The sequence below is a fragment of the Heloderma suspectum genome, chromosome 1, assembly GCF_057233095.1.
Source record: "Heloderma suspectum isolate Gila_16-S chromosome 1, 16-S_ref, whole genome shotgun sequence".
Lineage (NCBI taxonomy): Eukaryota > Metazoa > Chordata > Lepidosauria > Squamata > Helodermatidae > Heloderma > Heloderma suspectum.
Genome location: NC_139458.1, coordinates 415,590,248 through 415,608,485, shown reverse-complemented (window position 1 = coordinate 415,608,485; position 18,238 = coordinate 415,590,248). Strand labels below are relative to the sequence as shown.

General features: G+C 43.9%; 1 long non-coding RNA gene across 7 annotated transcripts in view; it reads right to left on the bottom strand.

The window, feature by feature from the left end:
- The window catches only part of LOC146360202 (uncharacterized), a 237,175-nt gene that overhangs the window by 153,647 nt on the left and 65,290 nt on the right, over nucleotides 1-18,238 (bottom strand). For 5 of the 7 annotated variants that reach the window (XR_014786956.1, XR_014786955.1, XR_014786957.1 and 2 more), the window contains one exon: nucleotides 12,298-18,238. This exon is cut by the window's right edge. The exons of the other annotated variants lie outside the window; for them this stretch is intronic. This is a non-coding gene — a long non-coding RNA (uncharacterized LOC146360202). The remainder of the gene's footprint in view (nucleotides 1-12,297) is intronic. 7 annotated transcript variants of the gene reach the window in all.

Sequence of the window (18,238 nt, the reverse complement as noted above, 5' to 3'; positions counted from 1 at the left end):
TTAAATTCTGTCACCTCTGGCTTGAATCGGGAAAATGGTTTCCTATCCCACTACAGTTGTTAATTATGCTAGGATGTCTTGTTATCAATTACGTTATGAATGGCTACTGTGCTTAGCTTGCATGCTTAAGCTTTAACATAATTTTCACAGACTCAATTTTTTGCTTTTCATTTCCATCTGACCTCAATGTTTATATTTTGTTGTCTACAGACATATGTATAATATACTTGTCAACTGAGGATAACTCTTCCTGTATGTGATGAAGTGGACTCCAGTCCAGGGGTAGACAGAGGGTAGATTGGGATCTACTGGTACATTTCTGGATGATTTGAAGTAGATTGGCAAAGATTTCTGATTCTCAATTGTTTAATAGCAGCAGCAACAAAATGACTCTCCCCCTAAACTATACTGCTGAAATTAAGAAAGCTAAGTCTGTGTGCGTGTGTGTGTGCGCACGTGTGTCTGTGTCTGTGAGAGAGACTAGGAGTGGATTTTTGTGTAGAAGGACTGTGGGTTCAGTTCAGTTCAGTTCAGGTACTCAAAAATTCCTGGGCCCACAATTCTTTAATTCTAAGCCTATGTCATTTGTACCTGGCTCTGGTTGGTGGATCTTGGGCAGCCTTTCTCCAACTTCGTGCCCTCCAGATATTTTGGAACAAAACTCCCAGAATTCCTGTCCATTAGTCATGCTGGCTTGTCCTGATGGGAGCTGAAGTCCACAATACCTGGAGCGCACCAGGTTGGGCAAGGCTGATCTAGGGGTTCTAATAAAACACAAAGTAGATCCTGCAAGCCTGAACACTTTCCACCCAGGTCTGATGTCAGTTTTGACATGACCCTCAGCAGCTTTCCCAAATGGGGCCATCAGCACCAGTAAAGCTCCCCATCCCCCACCCCTACAGGTAGTCGAGACTCCCATGGGCAGAGGAGGTGGTACAGCCTCCCCACCAGCAATGGCAAGAGCTCTGGATCTGGCAAAGCTCTCCCCCTAGGCAGTGAACATGGGGCCACCAGTGGTTCTGATTGCCTCTCCTTCCCTTGTTGACCAGCAGCAGGGGGAAAGCTTGTCTTGCTGGCAAACACTACTACAGTGCCCACCATTTCAATTTCCCTACAGTATCTCTGAGGCTTCTTCGGAGTGTCGTTCCAGAACAATGTTCCATTGTGACCCTGGACACATTGTGGGGGGATTAAAATGATGGTGCTTGGCAGTGAGACCATTTTTTTTTTTTTTGCTGTTGCTTGCACCTGCTTCAACAAGGGAAGGAGAAGGAAGGGAAGGGGAGATAAAGCAGTGGACTGATGGCCCCTTGGCAAATGCCCGAGGGTGCCAACCCTGATGCTGGGCCTGTGCCCAACCCTGTTCTAGCCTATGAAAGCATATGCCATAGTACATTTATTAGTCTTTAAAGTAGAACAATACTTTTTTGGTACACATAGTCTCCCCCCCCATGCCCCCCCCAACATGCACAAATGAATATCTGCAAACTTTTTGCTGTAGGTTATTCTTATTCTCTTGACATTTTCTCCTGCGTGTAGTTGTGAAAGTTAGAGCTCATTAAAAAGTTATGACAGTGTAGGAAGTGGGGGGAAGCTAATGGCAATTCCTGCAAAAAAAAAGGGGGGGGACTATTGTGTAGTTACCTTTAACTTGAATCAAGAAAGAAGGGATCTCCTCAGTAGTGTGTGTGATTCAGTGCTGGGCAACGAATGACGTACTTTAGACTAAATGAAACGTCAAATTTAATTAGGACTACAGTTCAGCATCATGTAATAGGATATTTCTCAGGAAGCATTACACATTCTTCAGCAACTTTTCCTACCTCATGGGATACGCTTAGGATGGTCATTGCTTTATGAAAGCAAATAAGTGGGGTTAGTTCTGCACCCTGGGCCTTTATGCAACCACCCTTAAACCAGTCTTTCCCAACCTGGTGCCCTCCAGATGTGATGGACTACAACTCCCATCACCCCACCAGCATGGGCAAGGGCTGCTGCACACATCCCACCGTTCTCCCTAAAAATGGCACTCAAGGAGCTATACACCAACTGATGTGATGGCTATGTCCTTCTCTCCATGGTGCCTGGGGCAGTGTTGTCTCATCTGCATCATTCTTTTGCTTCTTGCAGCCATCAAGACATACTACTTTGGTTCTTTCTTTCTTTCCCCCCCAAGGTTTTCTTTTTCATTAGTGCTTTTGTCATTTGGCATGGTCCATTTAAAGTTTAATATTGCACAATTTTATTCTAAGTTTAATATTATATATTAGAATGGTGCAGTTTGGATCTATTTGGTAACTTATTATGCAAGTATTTATTGATCTGGTGTGGTATGATGGTTAGTGTCAAAGTAGGGGCTTCTTCACACAGAGTGAAAAGAGGAAAACCCACAATAAGAGAAGGTAGACCACATTGCCATCAAGCAGCTATATAATGAAACATATTGAAGACTGAGGCTGCCTTTACACGAAATAAAACCCCTGCAGTTGTCCCATTCTGGAGCCTTTCTACATTTATTGTGGGCTCCCAGATAGTAACCATGTTATTGCTGAGTAAAAGGTAAAGGTGTCCCCAACCAGTCGTGTCCGACTCTAGGGTGTGGTGCTCATCCCCGTTTCTATGCCGAAGAGCCAGCGCTGTCCGAAGACACTTCCGTGGTCATGTGGCCGGCATGACTGAACACCGAGGTGCATGGAACGCTGTTACCTTTCCCACTGAGGCGGTACCTATTTATCTACTTGCAATTTCTTGCTTTCGAACTGCTACGTTGGCAGAAGCTGGGACTGAAGACGGGAGCTCACTCCGTCACGCAGCACTCGGGTCTTGAACTGCTGACCTGCCGACCTTCCAGTCTGCAGTTCAGCATCTTAACCACTAAGCCACCGCGGTCCTCTCTATTGCTGAGAGGGGAAGCTTTTAATTTTCAAGGTAGGGATGGGGGAGAATTTCTCCCCGAAACTTTGGGGGGCCGAGTGCCAACGCATTCGGTCCTCCAAAGGTTGTTTGGGGAGAAATTCTCCGCCCCCCCCGCCCCCCCCCCCAGATGGGACTTACCTTTCACGAATGTCCCTCCCAGCAGCGGGTCCCGGAGGCGGTTCGGCAGGTCTTCGTCCAGGGGCGGGGGCGGCAGCCGGTCTTTTGACCGGCTGCCGCCGCCGCCATTACAAGAAAAGTTAAAAAAAAACAACGGCCCTGTGATAGGCTACGTAACGATTAACGTAGCCTATCACGGCTAGATTTGCAAAGTCAGCTGTGATAGGCTACGTTAATCGTCACGTGGCCTATCACGGGTGACTTAAAAAAAAAAAAAGCGCGTACGGCTAATGGCGGGCCCCATAGGGAGCCGCCATTCGCGTTCCTTATTTGGTCCCTATAGTCTACGTAAAGATTTACGTAGACTACGGCGAAAATAAGGACAACGCAAATAGCTAGGGTTGGCGGAGAATTTCTCCCCGAAACTTCGGGGGGCCGAGCGCCAACGTGTTCGGCCCCCCGAACAAGTTTCGGGGAGAAATTCTCCACCCCCCCCGCCCCCGAGCCCCCCCCCGGGACGGGACTTACCTTTGGCGAATGTCCCTCCTGGCGGCGGGTCCGGCCGGCGGTTCGTCGGGTCTTCGTCCAGGGCGGGAGCGGCAGCCAGTCTTTCGACCGGCTGCCACCGCCGCCATTCCAATAAAAGAAAAAAAAAAAACGCCCCCGTGATAGGCTACGTGACGATTAACGTAGCCTATCACGGCTAGATTTGCAAAGTCAGCCGTGATAGGCTACGTAAATCGTCACGTAGCCTATCACAGGTGACTTAAAAAAAAAAAAAAAAAGCGCGTACGGATAATGGCGGCCCCCATAGGGAGCCGCCATTCCCGTTCCTTATTTGGTCGCTGTAGTCTACGTAAAGATTACGTAGACTACGGCGAAAGTAAGGGCAACGCTATTTGCGTTGCCCTTATTTTCGCCGTAGTCTACATAAAGATTTACATAGACTACAGCAACCAAATAAGGAACGCGAATGGCAGCTCCCTATGGGGGCCGCCATTTGCGTACGCGCTTTTTTTTTTTTTTAAGTCTCCTATGATAGGCTACGTGACGATTTACGTAGCCTATCACGGCTGACTTTGCAGATCTAGCCGTGATAGGCTACGTTAATCGTCACGTAGCCCGTCACGGGGGCGGTTTTTTTTAACTTTTAATTTCGCGGCCGGGCGAGGCGGGAAGCCTCCCCCCCGGCCTGAACTTCACGGGGGGAGCAGCGAAGCGCCTCCCCCCCACCGCGAAAAGCTGCGAGACCAGGTAAGTGACTTTCGTGCACCCCTACAAATAGCGTTGCCCTTATTTTCGCCGTAGTCTACGTAAATCTTTACGTAAAGTACAGGGACCAAATAAGGAACGCGAATGGCGGCTCCCTATGGGGGCCGCCATCTGCGTGCGCACTTTTTTTTTTCCCCCAAAGTCACCCGTGATAGGCTACGTGACGATTAACGTAGCCTATCACGGCTGACTTTGCAGATCTAGCCGTGATAGGCTATGTTAATCGTTACGTAGCCTATCACAGGGGCGTTTTGTTTTTTTTTCTTTTGAAGTTCGCGGCCGGGGAGACGGGGCACTTCTCCCCAGCCTGAATTTCGGCCGGGCGAGGCGGGAAGCCCCCCCCCGGCCTGAATTTCGGCCGGGCGAGGAGGGAAGCCTCCCCCCCGGCCTGAACTTCGGGGGGAGCAGCGAAGCGCCTCCCCCCCACCGCGAAGCAAGCTGCGAGACCAAGTAAGTGACTTTCGTGCATCCCTATTTCAAGGTTCCATAGAACTCAATGAAACAGCGTCATCTAGTGGCTGTTTTAATCACGTTACATTCCGAGTTTAAAAAATGGTTCATTAGTTCCAGATCTATTTGAGACAGAATAACGAGGAAATACCTCTGGATATGCCCTGCAGGTTAACAACATCATGAAAAGGACCCTCAAAAATCAATGAGTGGGCAATCTCAACAGCAGGATAAAAGCTTCGTGTGAAGGAGCCCTCGGATAAGGGGGGAAAGGGGGGGAAGGGGGGGAGGAAGCATATGTAAAGGGAGTCCTCTGTGATCTTGCATTTAAAATGGAAGCAGAAAGAAAGATTTTAGGCTGGTGTAGAGATGCTCTAGACAGACCCAGTTTTGAATCCCCCACTCAGTGACTGGCCCAAGATTAAGCAGTGAGCTTTGTGACTATCTCTTAGCCTAACCTACCTCCCAGGGTTGTTGTGAGGTCAAAATGTGGGAAGGGCAACCATGTATGCTATGCTGAGCTCCTTGGAGGGTATAACTGTAATAATAATGGGAGGAGAACAGGCGGGGGGGGGGGGAGAAGCACAAGTCTAGACAGTAGAGAAATAGAAAAAGAAGGGGGAGGGAGTTTCTAAAAGTGTGTTATCCCCTCTCTGGGATGAGTCACTCCCTTATGTCTGAATTAGTCTTGCTGCAAGCAATCCCAAGCAGATCTCTGAGGAAGGTTGTTCAGGGGGACAGGCATCCCTGTGCTTGTTTTTGTTCCTATTCAGGGGCTAAATTTAAACAAGAGAATTAAAATGTATTCTGTGTCTGTTAAAAGCAGGAGGAACTCTGAATAAGATTCATATTTAAAACCAGTGAATTAATGAACTAACATTACCAGTTATAACATAAAGAGATATTGTTAGGCTGTAGTAATCTCTCACCTTGATCCAGCAAAGGCCATCTGTGTGTGTGTGGATTCCTGCCTTGGCAACATACCCCACATGTGATTCTTGGGGTTGGACCCTATATATGAAACTTGGGGGACCCATTGTTGCTTCCCCTTGTTGGACCGGGGCCATACATACAGCACCAAAGAGATGATAAGTAAGCTCAGCTCAACATTTTTAGAGGATTCCAAGGCCAGAACCTCATCCCCTCTCCCCACTAGTGGAGGGGGAACACGGCTCCAGAATTTATTTCAGAGCAGGGGAAATGATGACATCTGGCAGAGAGCCAAGGTAATTGATGGATTGCCCTTGCTCTGACAAGTGAACCAGGTGATAATGAGGCTTCCAGGTTTTCATATTGTTTGTGACAGCTTACCACAGAGCAAGTCAGAGAATGAGGAAAATAAGCAAGCAGAGATACTTTTTTTTTCTTTGATGAGGTTCCTACTTCACTTTGGCAGTTTAAATGGTAACACTTATTTGCAAGACTGTTTCAATTTCTAATTAGAAGTAAAGCTTGCATTTCAGTCGGATGAAGAGCTTTTTTGTGTTTTAAAAGATGAACATAAGTAAGAACCACTGACTTCAATGGAGCTCACTCCCAGGTAACTATGCATAGGACTGGAGTAATGCACCGTGAACTGAATTGTGAGATTTCATTAGTGGTTGTTTTTGTTTATTTTTGATGTCTGTGTTTTATAATGTCATTTTAATCTAGGGTGTTAGTTTCTTTTAGTATAAGGAATAGAAAAGCATGTATCTATATCCCTATATTTATCTCCTGGTGGTGTGACTATGGCTGTGAGGGGTGTCTCAATGAGCTCATGCACTTCTGAATTTACCACTCCACCACTGCTTCACATCCTCCCTTAGTACATGATCTGCACTGTCAAATATAGGTGGGAAGGTTTCTGCAAATCCTTGTCTGCAGAACTTCTGTACATTTTTTTTAATGTTCCCACACTACCAGGATGCAAAGAAATCTATAAATAATGTCATACACTCTGGCAAGTGTGTTGGTCTGGACTGGTCTGTTTCTCCTCCTCCTCCTCCACCTTGCCAGCATGGGTGGGAAAAGTATTGTCAGACTGCTGAGAGGAAGAAAATAGACTGTACTGGAGAAACCAGTAACCTTTCTTCTTGGACTGGGAGGATTCCTTCAAATATCCATTCCCCCTAGGAACCATATAGGGAAATATTACTGCTTTTTCCTTGCCTTGGGCAAAAAGTGGTACATTTGTGACATCCACAGCCATTGCACTGATCTCATTTCAAATCTATTTGCATGCCTAGCAACCAACAAACCTCACACTAACTCAAAGGGCAAGGACTGCCATACTTAACTGGCCTGGAAGGAAAGGGTCAATAATGAATGTGGTTATACAGAGGTGAGCAATAACTTTGCACAGCTGCTCCTACCAATTCATTTGGTGGGCATTTCACTAGAAACCTACATTGTTCACCACTTCTGTTTCTGTTTAACATTACATTGTATTTAAAATATACATGTGAGATATATGACTAAATGTTCCAGGAATGGGTTTCAATAGTGATAGAAAATATATTTTGCCTTTTCAACCGCACAACAGAAATTGTCAGCCAAATTTAAAACCTAGCTGCAAGTAAACAAAAGGGAGAAAAACAAGACAAAGTTTCATTTTTCACCTCAAAAACAAAGAAAACCACCCCCGTTTTCTGCTCAGTAACTCCCAAGAGTGCTCATGTAAACAGCTGTGAGTTAAACAGCAGTGAGTATATGACCTGTGTCACATTTCTGTCTGCCCCATTGTGTCTACCTCCGAGTGCCTCAGACCCCATTGTGTTTGATTTCCCCCTCAACAGTTTCACTGCTTTCTGGAAAATCACCAGAGAAGTGTGAAAATAAACCAATATGTAAAAATACCTCCCCATTCAACATTATTGCTTGAGATGGAGAGGATAATCTTCCCACAGATATTAGGATAGTGTGTGTGTGTGTGTGTATAATATTTATTTTTGTATATAAAAATAAAAATATATAAAAAGGTGCATCAGACTCAACCAATTCAGTGTTCAAATTAACAGGGGCAGAGGGAGGGGGCAGTCCCTTTATGTTTTGTGGTGCTCCCCTTAGCTACTGTTTTTATAAGGCTATGGGAGACCAGAATGTGGCTAACATTAGGAAAGTTGGGGTGGGGCTTGTGGATTTAATTAAGGGCTCCCTTACCTTTCCCCTCATAATTTTGAGCACTGACCCAGCACCCAAAGTAGCTGATCTATGATGAATCCTGTGCATTTATATAACATCTTTAGGGTGTTTAAAGTGTTTCACACATATTATTTCAGAAGTCTTTACAATATTATAAGGTCGGTCAACATTATTGCATTACATATTGCAGCTGGAGGGGGCTGAGGCTGAGAGAAAGTGGTTTGCTGAATTTATGGTTTGCCACCTAGAAAATTTATGACAGAGGTGAAATTCAAACCAAGTTCACAGCTCCATCCCTTAACCGTTACCTATCAATAGGTTAGTTGGGACCAAGGAACACATTCAGGAGATCACATAGTAGAGTCCTTTCTGGGACAGTATGATTTTAAACCGTGAGGTGTGTGTGTTTTTGATTTTAAAAAATGCCCTGTGTTCAGAAAGTAACACCTCAGGGAGAAAAGGTCTTGCTGAGCTTCCCTTTGATATACAAGTTTTCTACATGATCGCTCAGGTTTAGACTTGAAATGAGAGGGACAGTCCTGTTTGTTTAAAACCAGGTCTGCCCTGATTGTGGAGCTGGGCTGATTTTTAAGATGAAAGGGACAAGCTGGGGGAGGGTGCTAAACCCTCGCCTTCGTGCCCCCAGTTTCCCTCCTCACAGTTTGTTCTTCAGGCTCTTTTCTCCTGTTTATCTCCAAAGTGAGGCTGAGGGTCAAAGTGCACATTATGTTAATTTGCTAGTTAACTAGCTAGCTGAGAGTAATCTTCTATTTTACTGTACAGCAAGTGCGCACAGCCATGATTTGGATCAGGACAACTGCCTACAAGGAGGGGAGGATTTTGAGGGGAAAACTGTGTGTGTGTGTGGGGGGGAAAGGTTTACTCCTCTCTTCCTGGTGTGCTGTGGTCCCAATCTGAATCAACACCATGTGCACGTGCCCTAAAGTAAAATAAAAGATTATCCTCAGCTACACGCTAGGCAATTAACATAATGTGCAGTTTGACCCTGAGAGAAATATGTGGGGGAAGAGCCTATGAGGAGGTCAGCTGCAACTGTGGGGAAGGTTCTTTTCACGTGTCCCTTTCACTCTAGAAATTTGACCCACACCATAACCCTTTATATGTGATTGGGGCAGACTTTGGTTTAAGTACATGACAGTGCCACCAACATATCTAGTTTGGTACTTCGTATACTCCCACAGGGCTATGGCTGAAAGTTTTGACAGAATCTGCATGATCTCTGTGGCCCTATCTAAATGACCAAGCACCATAACCTCACAAAGGCCTTAATTGTTTCTGAAAATGCTGGCTGCGGCAATTGCCTTGGAAGGCTTCGACTGACACAGACCACCAGTGTCACAGCCAAAACTGGAGGCTAAGAGAGACAGAAATAATCCCAGCTGGGTTCCTTGAAGAGGAGTTTCCCAGTCATCAAAAAGAAGTCAAAGAAGAAGAAAAGTTAAGCTAAGATTCAAATCAATTTTTTTTTAAAGAAGAAGAGAAAAAAAGCAGCGTGTCTGTGAGCTCTTCAAGATGATTTTGGTAACACAGGAATTTCTTTAGTCTTTTCTTGGAGCATTCTCCCCCCCCCCCGCCCCCAAGTTGCAAAGCTCGCTGAGTGATCATGGGTCAGTCACTCTCTTGCAGCCTAATCTACCTCACAGGGATACTGTGAGCATAAAATGAGGTGGGTAGGAAGAAACATGTTGGCAACCCTGAGGTCCGTAGAGGAAAAGTGGGATATAAATGTAATTTAAAAAATAATGATTAGTAAAAACTATGAAATACAGGCAGAATATTTCACCAACGTTCTTCAGAGTACCATATAACATTCTAGGAGTTCCAGCAAAACATGTACTCCATTTTCAATCTGATGAATATATTAAGCGATGCTTGCTACTCCTAACCTTTTCTTTATCACACCCCCATCTAAACGTACTCTGCATCAACGTACTCTGCACCAAATTTTTCTCTCAAGTTTTGCAAATCATTCATTTAAAAAACACACTGGCTATATTTATTGTGATGGTGATATTTGGAGAATTCAGTCTATTTGGCAAATGGTAAAACACAAAGGAGGAGAAGTGTGTGCGTGTGTGTATGTGTGTGTGTGAGAGAGATTAACAGTGGCAGTGGTAGAATGCCTGATGCCATGCAAACCGGGGCTTAGAAAGCTGCGAAGGACATAGAAAACCCAACCCGAAGCACAGAAAGCCTTGTCCAAGGCCCCTTTTCATTTGCCAGAATAGTTCTGTCCCTACTTCTACTCTGGCAACATTATTACAGGGCATAATAATGTTATCCACAACATCAGGGGTTCATACACTTGCTCATCTTTCAGTGTGATATATGCCAGCAATGGCATCTGCCAGCAATGTCTTTCTGCATACTACATAGAAAAAACAGGCTAATCTCTATGAAAGAGAATGAATGGACACAAATCTGACATCGGAAATGGAAATATACAAAAAACAGTGGGGGAACACTTTAACCTCCCAGGACGCTCTGACCAGAATTGCATCAGTGGGTTGCAGCGCATGCTGGGCAGCTTCTGAATATTCGGAACCCACAGGCTATGTTGGAGTTGTGGGTGGTTTGTTAACCACACCAACAACTGACCCTCACCAGGTTTGGACAACATGACAATTTGTGGTTTCAAGATCCAAAATCAGCCATGGTGGGCTGCTTGATCGTGTAAACGGGCCCTTTGTCATTGACCTTAAGGTGGTTATTCTTAAGTAAAGAATACAAAGAGCCAGTGTGGTGTAGTGGCAAGAGTGTTGGACTAGGAGCTGGGAGATCCGGGTTCTAGTCCCCACTCGGCCATGAAAGGTCACTGGGTGACTTTGGGCCAGTCACACACTCTCAGCCCAACCCACCTCACAGGGTTGTTGTTGTGAGGATAAAATGGAAAGGAGGAGGATAATGTAAGCCGCCTTGGGTTCCTTGCAAGGGGAAAAAAGGCAGGGTATAAATGCAATAAATAATAATAATAATAATAATAATAATACAAAGAAAAAACTTCAAAGACCAACTGCAGTGCAAAACAGCTGAACTACAATTCTTCAAGAGGTTCAACTGTATCTCCTGCTATATCTTAAATCATACTACATGTGTTAATCAGCTCACCTATGCAAGGAGGTCTGTGTTATCACCCCAAATGTTTTGTGAATGGCCACTATTAATAAGGTAATTATCACTGTCAGTACTTTCTGCATTTCATTTTCCACACTGTTTATACTTGTAACTCAGCATAACACTTATTGCATCCATCCAATGAAGTGGTGTGTTGTCTATGAACACTGTTAGTCTTTAAGGAGCCACAAGACCTTTTTGCTTCTATGATATTTGTAAGTTCCCCTCTCCCAAGTTTAGGGCAGCATACATGGTTCTCCCCATGTCATTTAATTCTCCTGTAGAAACAGCAGAGCCAGTAGCTGCTACAGGTAGCTGGAGGTTTCTGTACACATGGGCTAGTTTGCAAGCTCCTGTAAGAACTGTCCATAAATTTGGCCTGTAGATTTTGACCTCTCTTCTTTCACCCATAGTGAACAGCAAAGAACTAGCTGGTGAAGTGTGTGTTCTGCAGCAATGTGTAAGAAGATTTCCATGTAAGGTTTATTTGTATACACTTATTCTTAACAGCAGCATGCTGCAGCTTAATTAAAATTTAAAAGCTAGGCAGAGAAATGCATGACAGATGTCATGCAAAAATACCTCTCTTGGGTTGTTTTTTGTTCTTGTTGTTGCGATATTGAAGCTAGTGCTACTTCTGGATATTTCATATCCAGTTAAATTTTCTTCAGAAATTCTATGGCAATTGCCAAATCAGGTAGTTATTGAACTGCACAAGCTTGGGCATTCTAGGTACAAGAAGTTACTCGCCCAAAGGTCTAAATTCTGTGAGAAAAGGCAACATTACCTAAGGGACTGCGTAATGTTAAAATAATTATCTTTAGCACACAAAGGGACTAGAAAGCAGGGCAGGAAAGGAAACCAGTTCATCATTTTGATCTTTGCTTCTCCATTCTTCTTATGCCTCTCACGTGAGTCATTTTTCTATTTCAGTCATCTGCGTTCCTCATTTCCATCTTGGCAGGTTAAGCCTCTCTCTCTCTGATTCTCTCTCTAGCATGCATCTTCCATTTCATTGTCTATGCAGCAATCACAATGGGCCTGGTGTTTTATGGCCAGATATATTTCATGGTAAGCACCAAGAAGACGTGAAAAATGGGATTGTTTTGAGATGCACGTTTCTTACCTACTTACACTTCTCCTGCCTTCTATTACACCACAGATAATAGATGGCAGCAGATGGCTGATAATATCAATTTGTGGTTTGGAACAATGTTCTATAAAGATTGCTAATATACAAACATTAAAATGTTATGGGGTAAGTGAAGTGGCTGTGGTACACACCTTTCAGATGCAGATCCTGCTTCTCCTCAGGGCCATGTGCACACGATGCGATGCGTAGGATGGATTGTGCCCAGTGAATGCCCAGCTTTTGTCTTTGAAATTTTCACTTATCTCACATTTACTTCAGTATCCTGAGAGGCATGTATGTAAGGTTTTCAAAAATATAATATTCACATTGGTTTAAGTTGAATCACTTAGGCCACATTGCAATCCTATACATACTTACCTGGGAGGAAGTCCCACTGAACTCAGTGGGACTTCCTTCTGAATAAACATTCATAGAAATGCAATGATAATTAAGCAGATAATGCTATATAAGTAAATATACAACCAATAATTAGAACTTTTTAAACTTGTAAACAGCCCTAATAAAGACTAATCCATAATCCTGGCCCATATAATATAATATCAATTTTAAAGTCTTTTTTTGATATATTACTTTTTCTTCATTTGTTGTAAACCACTTTCTGAGGGTTCTCCCTGAATGGCAAGATATACATTGATCAAATAATTAAATAGATAAATATAAGCTACTTGTAGCCTGAGGAATTACTGAAAAGTAATTACATACAATAATAATGTTGAATGATTAAGCTAAGGGGCTCTCCTATATATGTGTAGATACAGATACATTAATATGTACCCTCCTCATGCAGGAATATATTTGGGTTACAAAATGTTGCTATATATGACCCCCATGTAAAAACTTGTTTGATATCCAACAGTAGCAAATAACAGATGCTGTGCAATGACTAGGATTTCCTTTTTCTTTCCTAGTCTCTCCCTGTCCTACACCAACACGTTTGGTTTTCCAAAACATTGGTTGCAAATCCCTGCCCTGCAGATCTCAAGTTAAAAATACAGAGAATGTTTGATTCATAACTTCACTGCAAGTAAGTACGGAGGGCAGTGGGGAGAGGAGGAGAGGTAAGTACGGTTGTTTCTTCTGTTTATTTTCTTCAGAAACAAGAGCCTGTAAGGGCCAAACAATACATGACACAGAAGACCTGGGAGCAGAAAGAGATGCTGAGAGGGGAGCTCGGTTCAACCATGAGACTTTTAGGATACAAATCCACCGGGACATTCTCCTGCATAGGCCCCATTGACATTCATGGGACCTATGGAACAGTACTGTTTCAGAAGAGGTGAACTTCTTAAGACAGGAGTGCGAAACCTTTCTTTCTGTTGGTGGCCACCCACCACTTTTCTCTCTCTCTTGACATCTTTTTAAAAAGATGCTGCAGGGGCCCCTGAATTGGAATGGGGCAGAAGGTACTTAACTCCTTTCCACTAAGTTGACTGAGGTGTGTGTCTCCCCGCCCCCCAAGCTCTGCTATTAGCCCTGCTAGAGGAATGACACCCATATAACCCCCTACACACACACACACACACACACACACACACATTTTCTCATTGAGGCTATTAACACCAATGCACATGCGTGTGTGTGCATGTGTGTGCAATTTCTGCAACTGGGAATTAGGAAAATAGAGTGAAAAGGTCTTCTCCCCTGCAACAAGGGTCACTACTCCATTTTTTATTATTTCAAAAATATTCCTATTGAACAGAAGCTTGCAAGGCAGCTACCAATAAAGGGAAATAATACAATTCAACATTTGACTTAAGACAACAAAATATATTAAAAATTATAAAACAAACCATAAAACCCACAATAAAATCAGCAACAAAAGCAGAGAAACAGGAAGGAAGAATGAAGTAAGCCAACCATTAAGACCAAGTTGGGAGAATAAAAAACATCTCCACACTGCGGCCAAAAAGCTATTCAAGTAGGCATCAGCTCTGGGGGAGAATTCCACAACTGGCAGGCTACCACCAAAATGCTGCCATCTTCAGTTGCTATCTGCGCCACCTCTGAAGGTGGCAGTACCCAGAGATGGGTCTCGGTGGAGATCTTAAAGAATCCTGTTCTCTGGGTACTGGGTCAGGCAACAGCTGTTGGGCCAGGGAATTGACACCAACTGGCAACCAAGTGAGACCACTGAAGAGTCCATTTAAAAAGCCACACATTTTCATCAATTTTCATTTTACAGGAAACCAGGCTACAACCAATTCACTGCCCCAGTACAAATGCAAGGAGGAGGATGCTGGCAGCTGGCCAAGCCTGGCTCCTGCTGTACATGGGCAAATGTGCATAGCCTCTGCACCTTGCCCCCCTGTGGTTACTCAGCAAGCGCAGGATCACAGCCAAGTTACTGATTCTGGACTAGAGCTAACACCACAGAAGCGCTAAGGCGGAAGTAGATCCTGTTACTTTACAGTAGTGTCATTCAAACTGGCGCCCTCCAGATGCATTGGACAACTCCCAGCATGCTGGCTGGAGATGATGAGAGTTGTAGCTCAACACGTCTGGAGGGTGCCAGGCTGGGGAAAGCTGCTTTATAGACATTGTATTTGCCCTATCAACAAAGTGCAGTACAGAATTAATTGGCTGAGAAACAGAAGCTCTTAAAATTACTTTTTAAATGTATGAATCCCAGATATTAAAATCACAGCAGATCACATTTCTGTCATTCTTTACCAATAACTTTAATCTCCCCTGCCCCCTGCCCCTAGGATCTCTTTTGAGCTAAAGAGAGGGGGGCGGGACCTTATCTCAGACAATGTTTGGATAAAAACATCAGTGACTTCATCCTCCCTGAATATACACCCTTTTGATAAAAGTGTTTGGAAGAGGTCAGGTCAAGTCAGCCTACTGGTCTAGCCAGTTTGGTTTCTTTTAAGTGCAGCTCCTATATAAATGCTGAATGCTAAAATTCATGAATAGCCATCATTCAAGGGACATGGATGTACTCTCTCGGCAGTTGCTTTTCGTAGACCTGCAGCACACTGTCTAGACAGGAGTCTGTCTCTGTTTACACTCAGCACCTGTGTTTTCCAAAACAGGCCTTCGTGCTCACTCGCTTTCATTCCCTCCCCACCCCTGCGCCCTCGCCAAAATGCCACCTTATCTCTCTACGCCATCTTCTGCGTGGCCTATAAAATAAGATGGAGCTGGGATTAAGAACTCCCTGCTGGACAGCCCTGTTGTTAAAGCCACAAGCCCCATTAACTTCAACGGAGTCTGAACTGATGCTGTGCTCTGAGATGCTGGCCGCCTTTGTGTGCAAATTCGTCATGGGTGGACTGGCCATTAACTGGATGTAACCAGAGCTCTCAAGGCTGCAACTGGCTGGCCACCTGGTGCTATTACCGGGCCAGAAAGTGCCCTCTGTTATCGGCAGGAAAGTGTCACCTTGGTTCTTATGATTGATTGGATTTCTTTGCTGGCTCATGGTTAAAGTCAGAGGGCAACAGAAAATCTGAAAGGCATTATTTGTGACTCTTGGGATTGGAAGATGACCCAGGGTTTAAACACCCATGTTATTTGTACAAGTGGGTGAACTTCCACAGGCTCATGAAAGAGAGATCAGGAGAGGCCTAGAACGGCTGCTGCAGGCGATATCATCCCAAGAAGGTTGCCACAGGCTCCTGCTGGGCTTTCAAGACTATCCCAATCTATTCTCCCCCAGTTTGTAACTATTCAGATAATACTAAAACAATGGTTGAAACTACACCTGACTTATTTATTTAAAACATTTATATAACATCTCTCCTTTTATCAAGGATTTCAAGGAGGCTTACAAAAATTAAAACAATAAATAAATCAATACGTAAAGCGAACATAAATATGTACAAACCAATCAGCAGCTATAAATGAAACTAACAGAGAGTTTAAAATACTTAAGACAGGGGTGGCAAGAGCAGGGGGAAATAAGCACTAATCACATCTGTAATGAATACAGCACAGCAACAGCACAGAACACAGGGTTACAATAGTACAGAAGCCAAGTTCATACCTTTGGGGTGCAAGCCTATGCATGTTTAGACAGAAAAAAAGTCCTACAACTCCCAGCATTCCCCAGCCAGCCATGCTGACTGGGGAATGCTGGGAGTTGTAGGTTTTTTAAACATGCATAGGATTGTGCCCTCAGTCATAAAAAAAGCAACATCAGCACACATGTAAACTCTCTTGAGATTTCCATCACTTTTGAGAATGGAAGGAAGTTCCCCCATGTTTTAAAATACAGATTTAATTACAGAGAAGAGCTCATATAACTAAATGCATGGTTATGTCTCTTATTCATAGAAATTTAATCCACATAAATATCCAACAGTTGCATTCATTGTCAAACCAAATTTTATGAATATTTGAGCCTGTCAGTCATAACAAGCCTCTCTGTGGCTTATCTATGTATGCAGTCTTCATCTCCCTTTGCCTCACAGCCAGGGCTACAGGAAGGAGAGATTTGTCATGTGGGGACCAAGCAGGTGGCATCCCTTTGGGGAATGGACTGGTTGCCAGTTGCTGACCTCTAATTCAGGATCAGAGCAGGCTCACACATGATTTCAGGGGGTTCAGTACAAACCTGTAACAGAGGCCCCTTCCCACACACATATTACGGTCCCCTCCCACACATAAAATTTCATGAGTCATGAAAGAAAGGTTTCTATTTTAACTCTGAAATGTAATTGTCTGCACTTCTGAAATTACACCATGGCCCACACTGGGGCTTTTCTATTTCTACAATGCCCCAAAACTGCCTCCCCCACTTGTGCTAATTTTGTTTAACATCCAGCATACAAAGCTTACTATTTTGTAACGTTTTGGTTGGTCCTATGAAAGGTATTATCCTGTTGATGTCTCTACTTTTTTATTCTAATGTACTAGCACAGTGGCAAATATTTTATAAATGGACCAATTCATTTTCAAGCTTTATGTTTCTGGCATTTTTCATTGCAAAATCATGAATATCTCACCAAAGTTTCTATCTTTTGGAAGCATTAAACTGGAGTTCCATGATGCATTTAGCAGCTTGTGTTCATCATCAGTTACCACAAACACAGGCAGTCTCTATATTTTTGTTTTTTTTATTATTATTATTTTGTTTTGCTACTTCCCTAGGTAGCCTACTACCTAAGCCAGGTGGCAAAAAGTTATTGTCTGTTTTGAAAAAAGGAATTGATTGGCATCCTTCAGCTTCTTTTAGTTCCCTTTGTTTACCCTCCTTATTTTTCTAACTACATGGAAGTATGGTACGTATGTATATGCATGTGCACTAGACCAGGAGCAGGGAACCTCTTTTAGCCTGAGGGATGAATTCAATTTCAGGGAAGCTCTCAGAGCCCAAATTCGAATGGTGGCTGCGGCCAAAGGAAAAGGGGGCATGGCTAAAAGGAAAAGGTAGGGCCAAATGCCAGCATATTCTAGCTTAAATTTCTCACTGCCAGTAAGTAAGCCTTAGGAGAGGAATTTCAACCTCTTAGAATGGGGGAAGAGTGCACAAAAGTCAGGAAATCACCAAATGAGCAGTCGCTGGGGGAAAGGGTTGGGGCCAGGTGAAGGGGGCAAAGCCATCTGGGGAACCTCGGAGTGCCGGATTGGGACCCTGGACCTGAGGTTCGGCTCCCCTGCATGCGACCTTTACTCACTTTAAAAAAAAAAAATCTGTAAATCCCATCAGTAGCACTGCCTCTCCCAATCTCTGGGATCAATGTCCTTGATTGGTATTATTTGTATTATTGTGCTTTGTCCCTCGAACCAGCTGTCTCTGCTTTCTGCCTATGCACAAGGAAGCCTGGGATTGGTAGTCCTTTAGAAAGCATGTCACATTACAACGATTTGTGCTTCCCTGCTTCTCACACTACAAGTCTTGCAATCATACTACACTCCCACTGCGCACGTGGCTAGAGTTTGAGGGGAAACCTTCCTTCCGATTGGCACCAATGGGGGCTCTTTTCTAAGTCCCATAGCTGCATGGGGGGGGGGGGGAGAATTACCACTATAACTGCAATTAGGGAGAGAAGTACTAAACTTCCCCTCGCTGCTTGTGGAGGTCCCAATAAAAACCAGAATGCTCCCCTCTGTAATTTTTCTTTAATA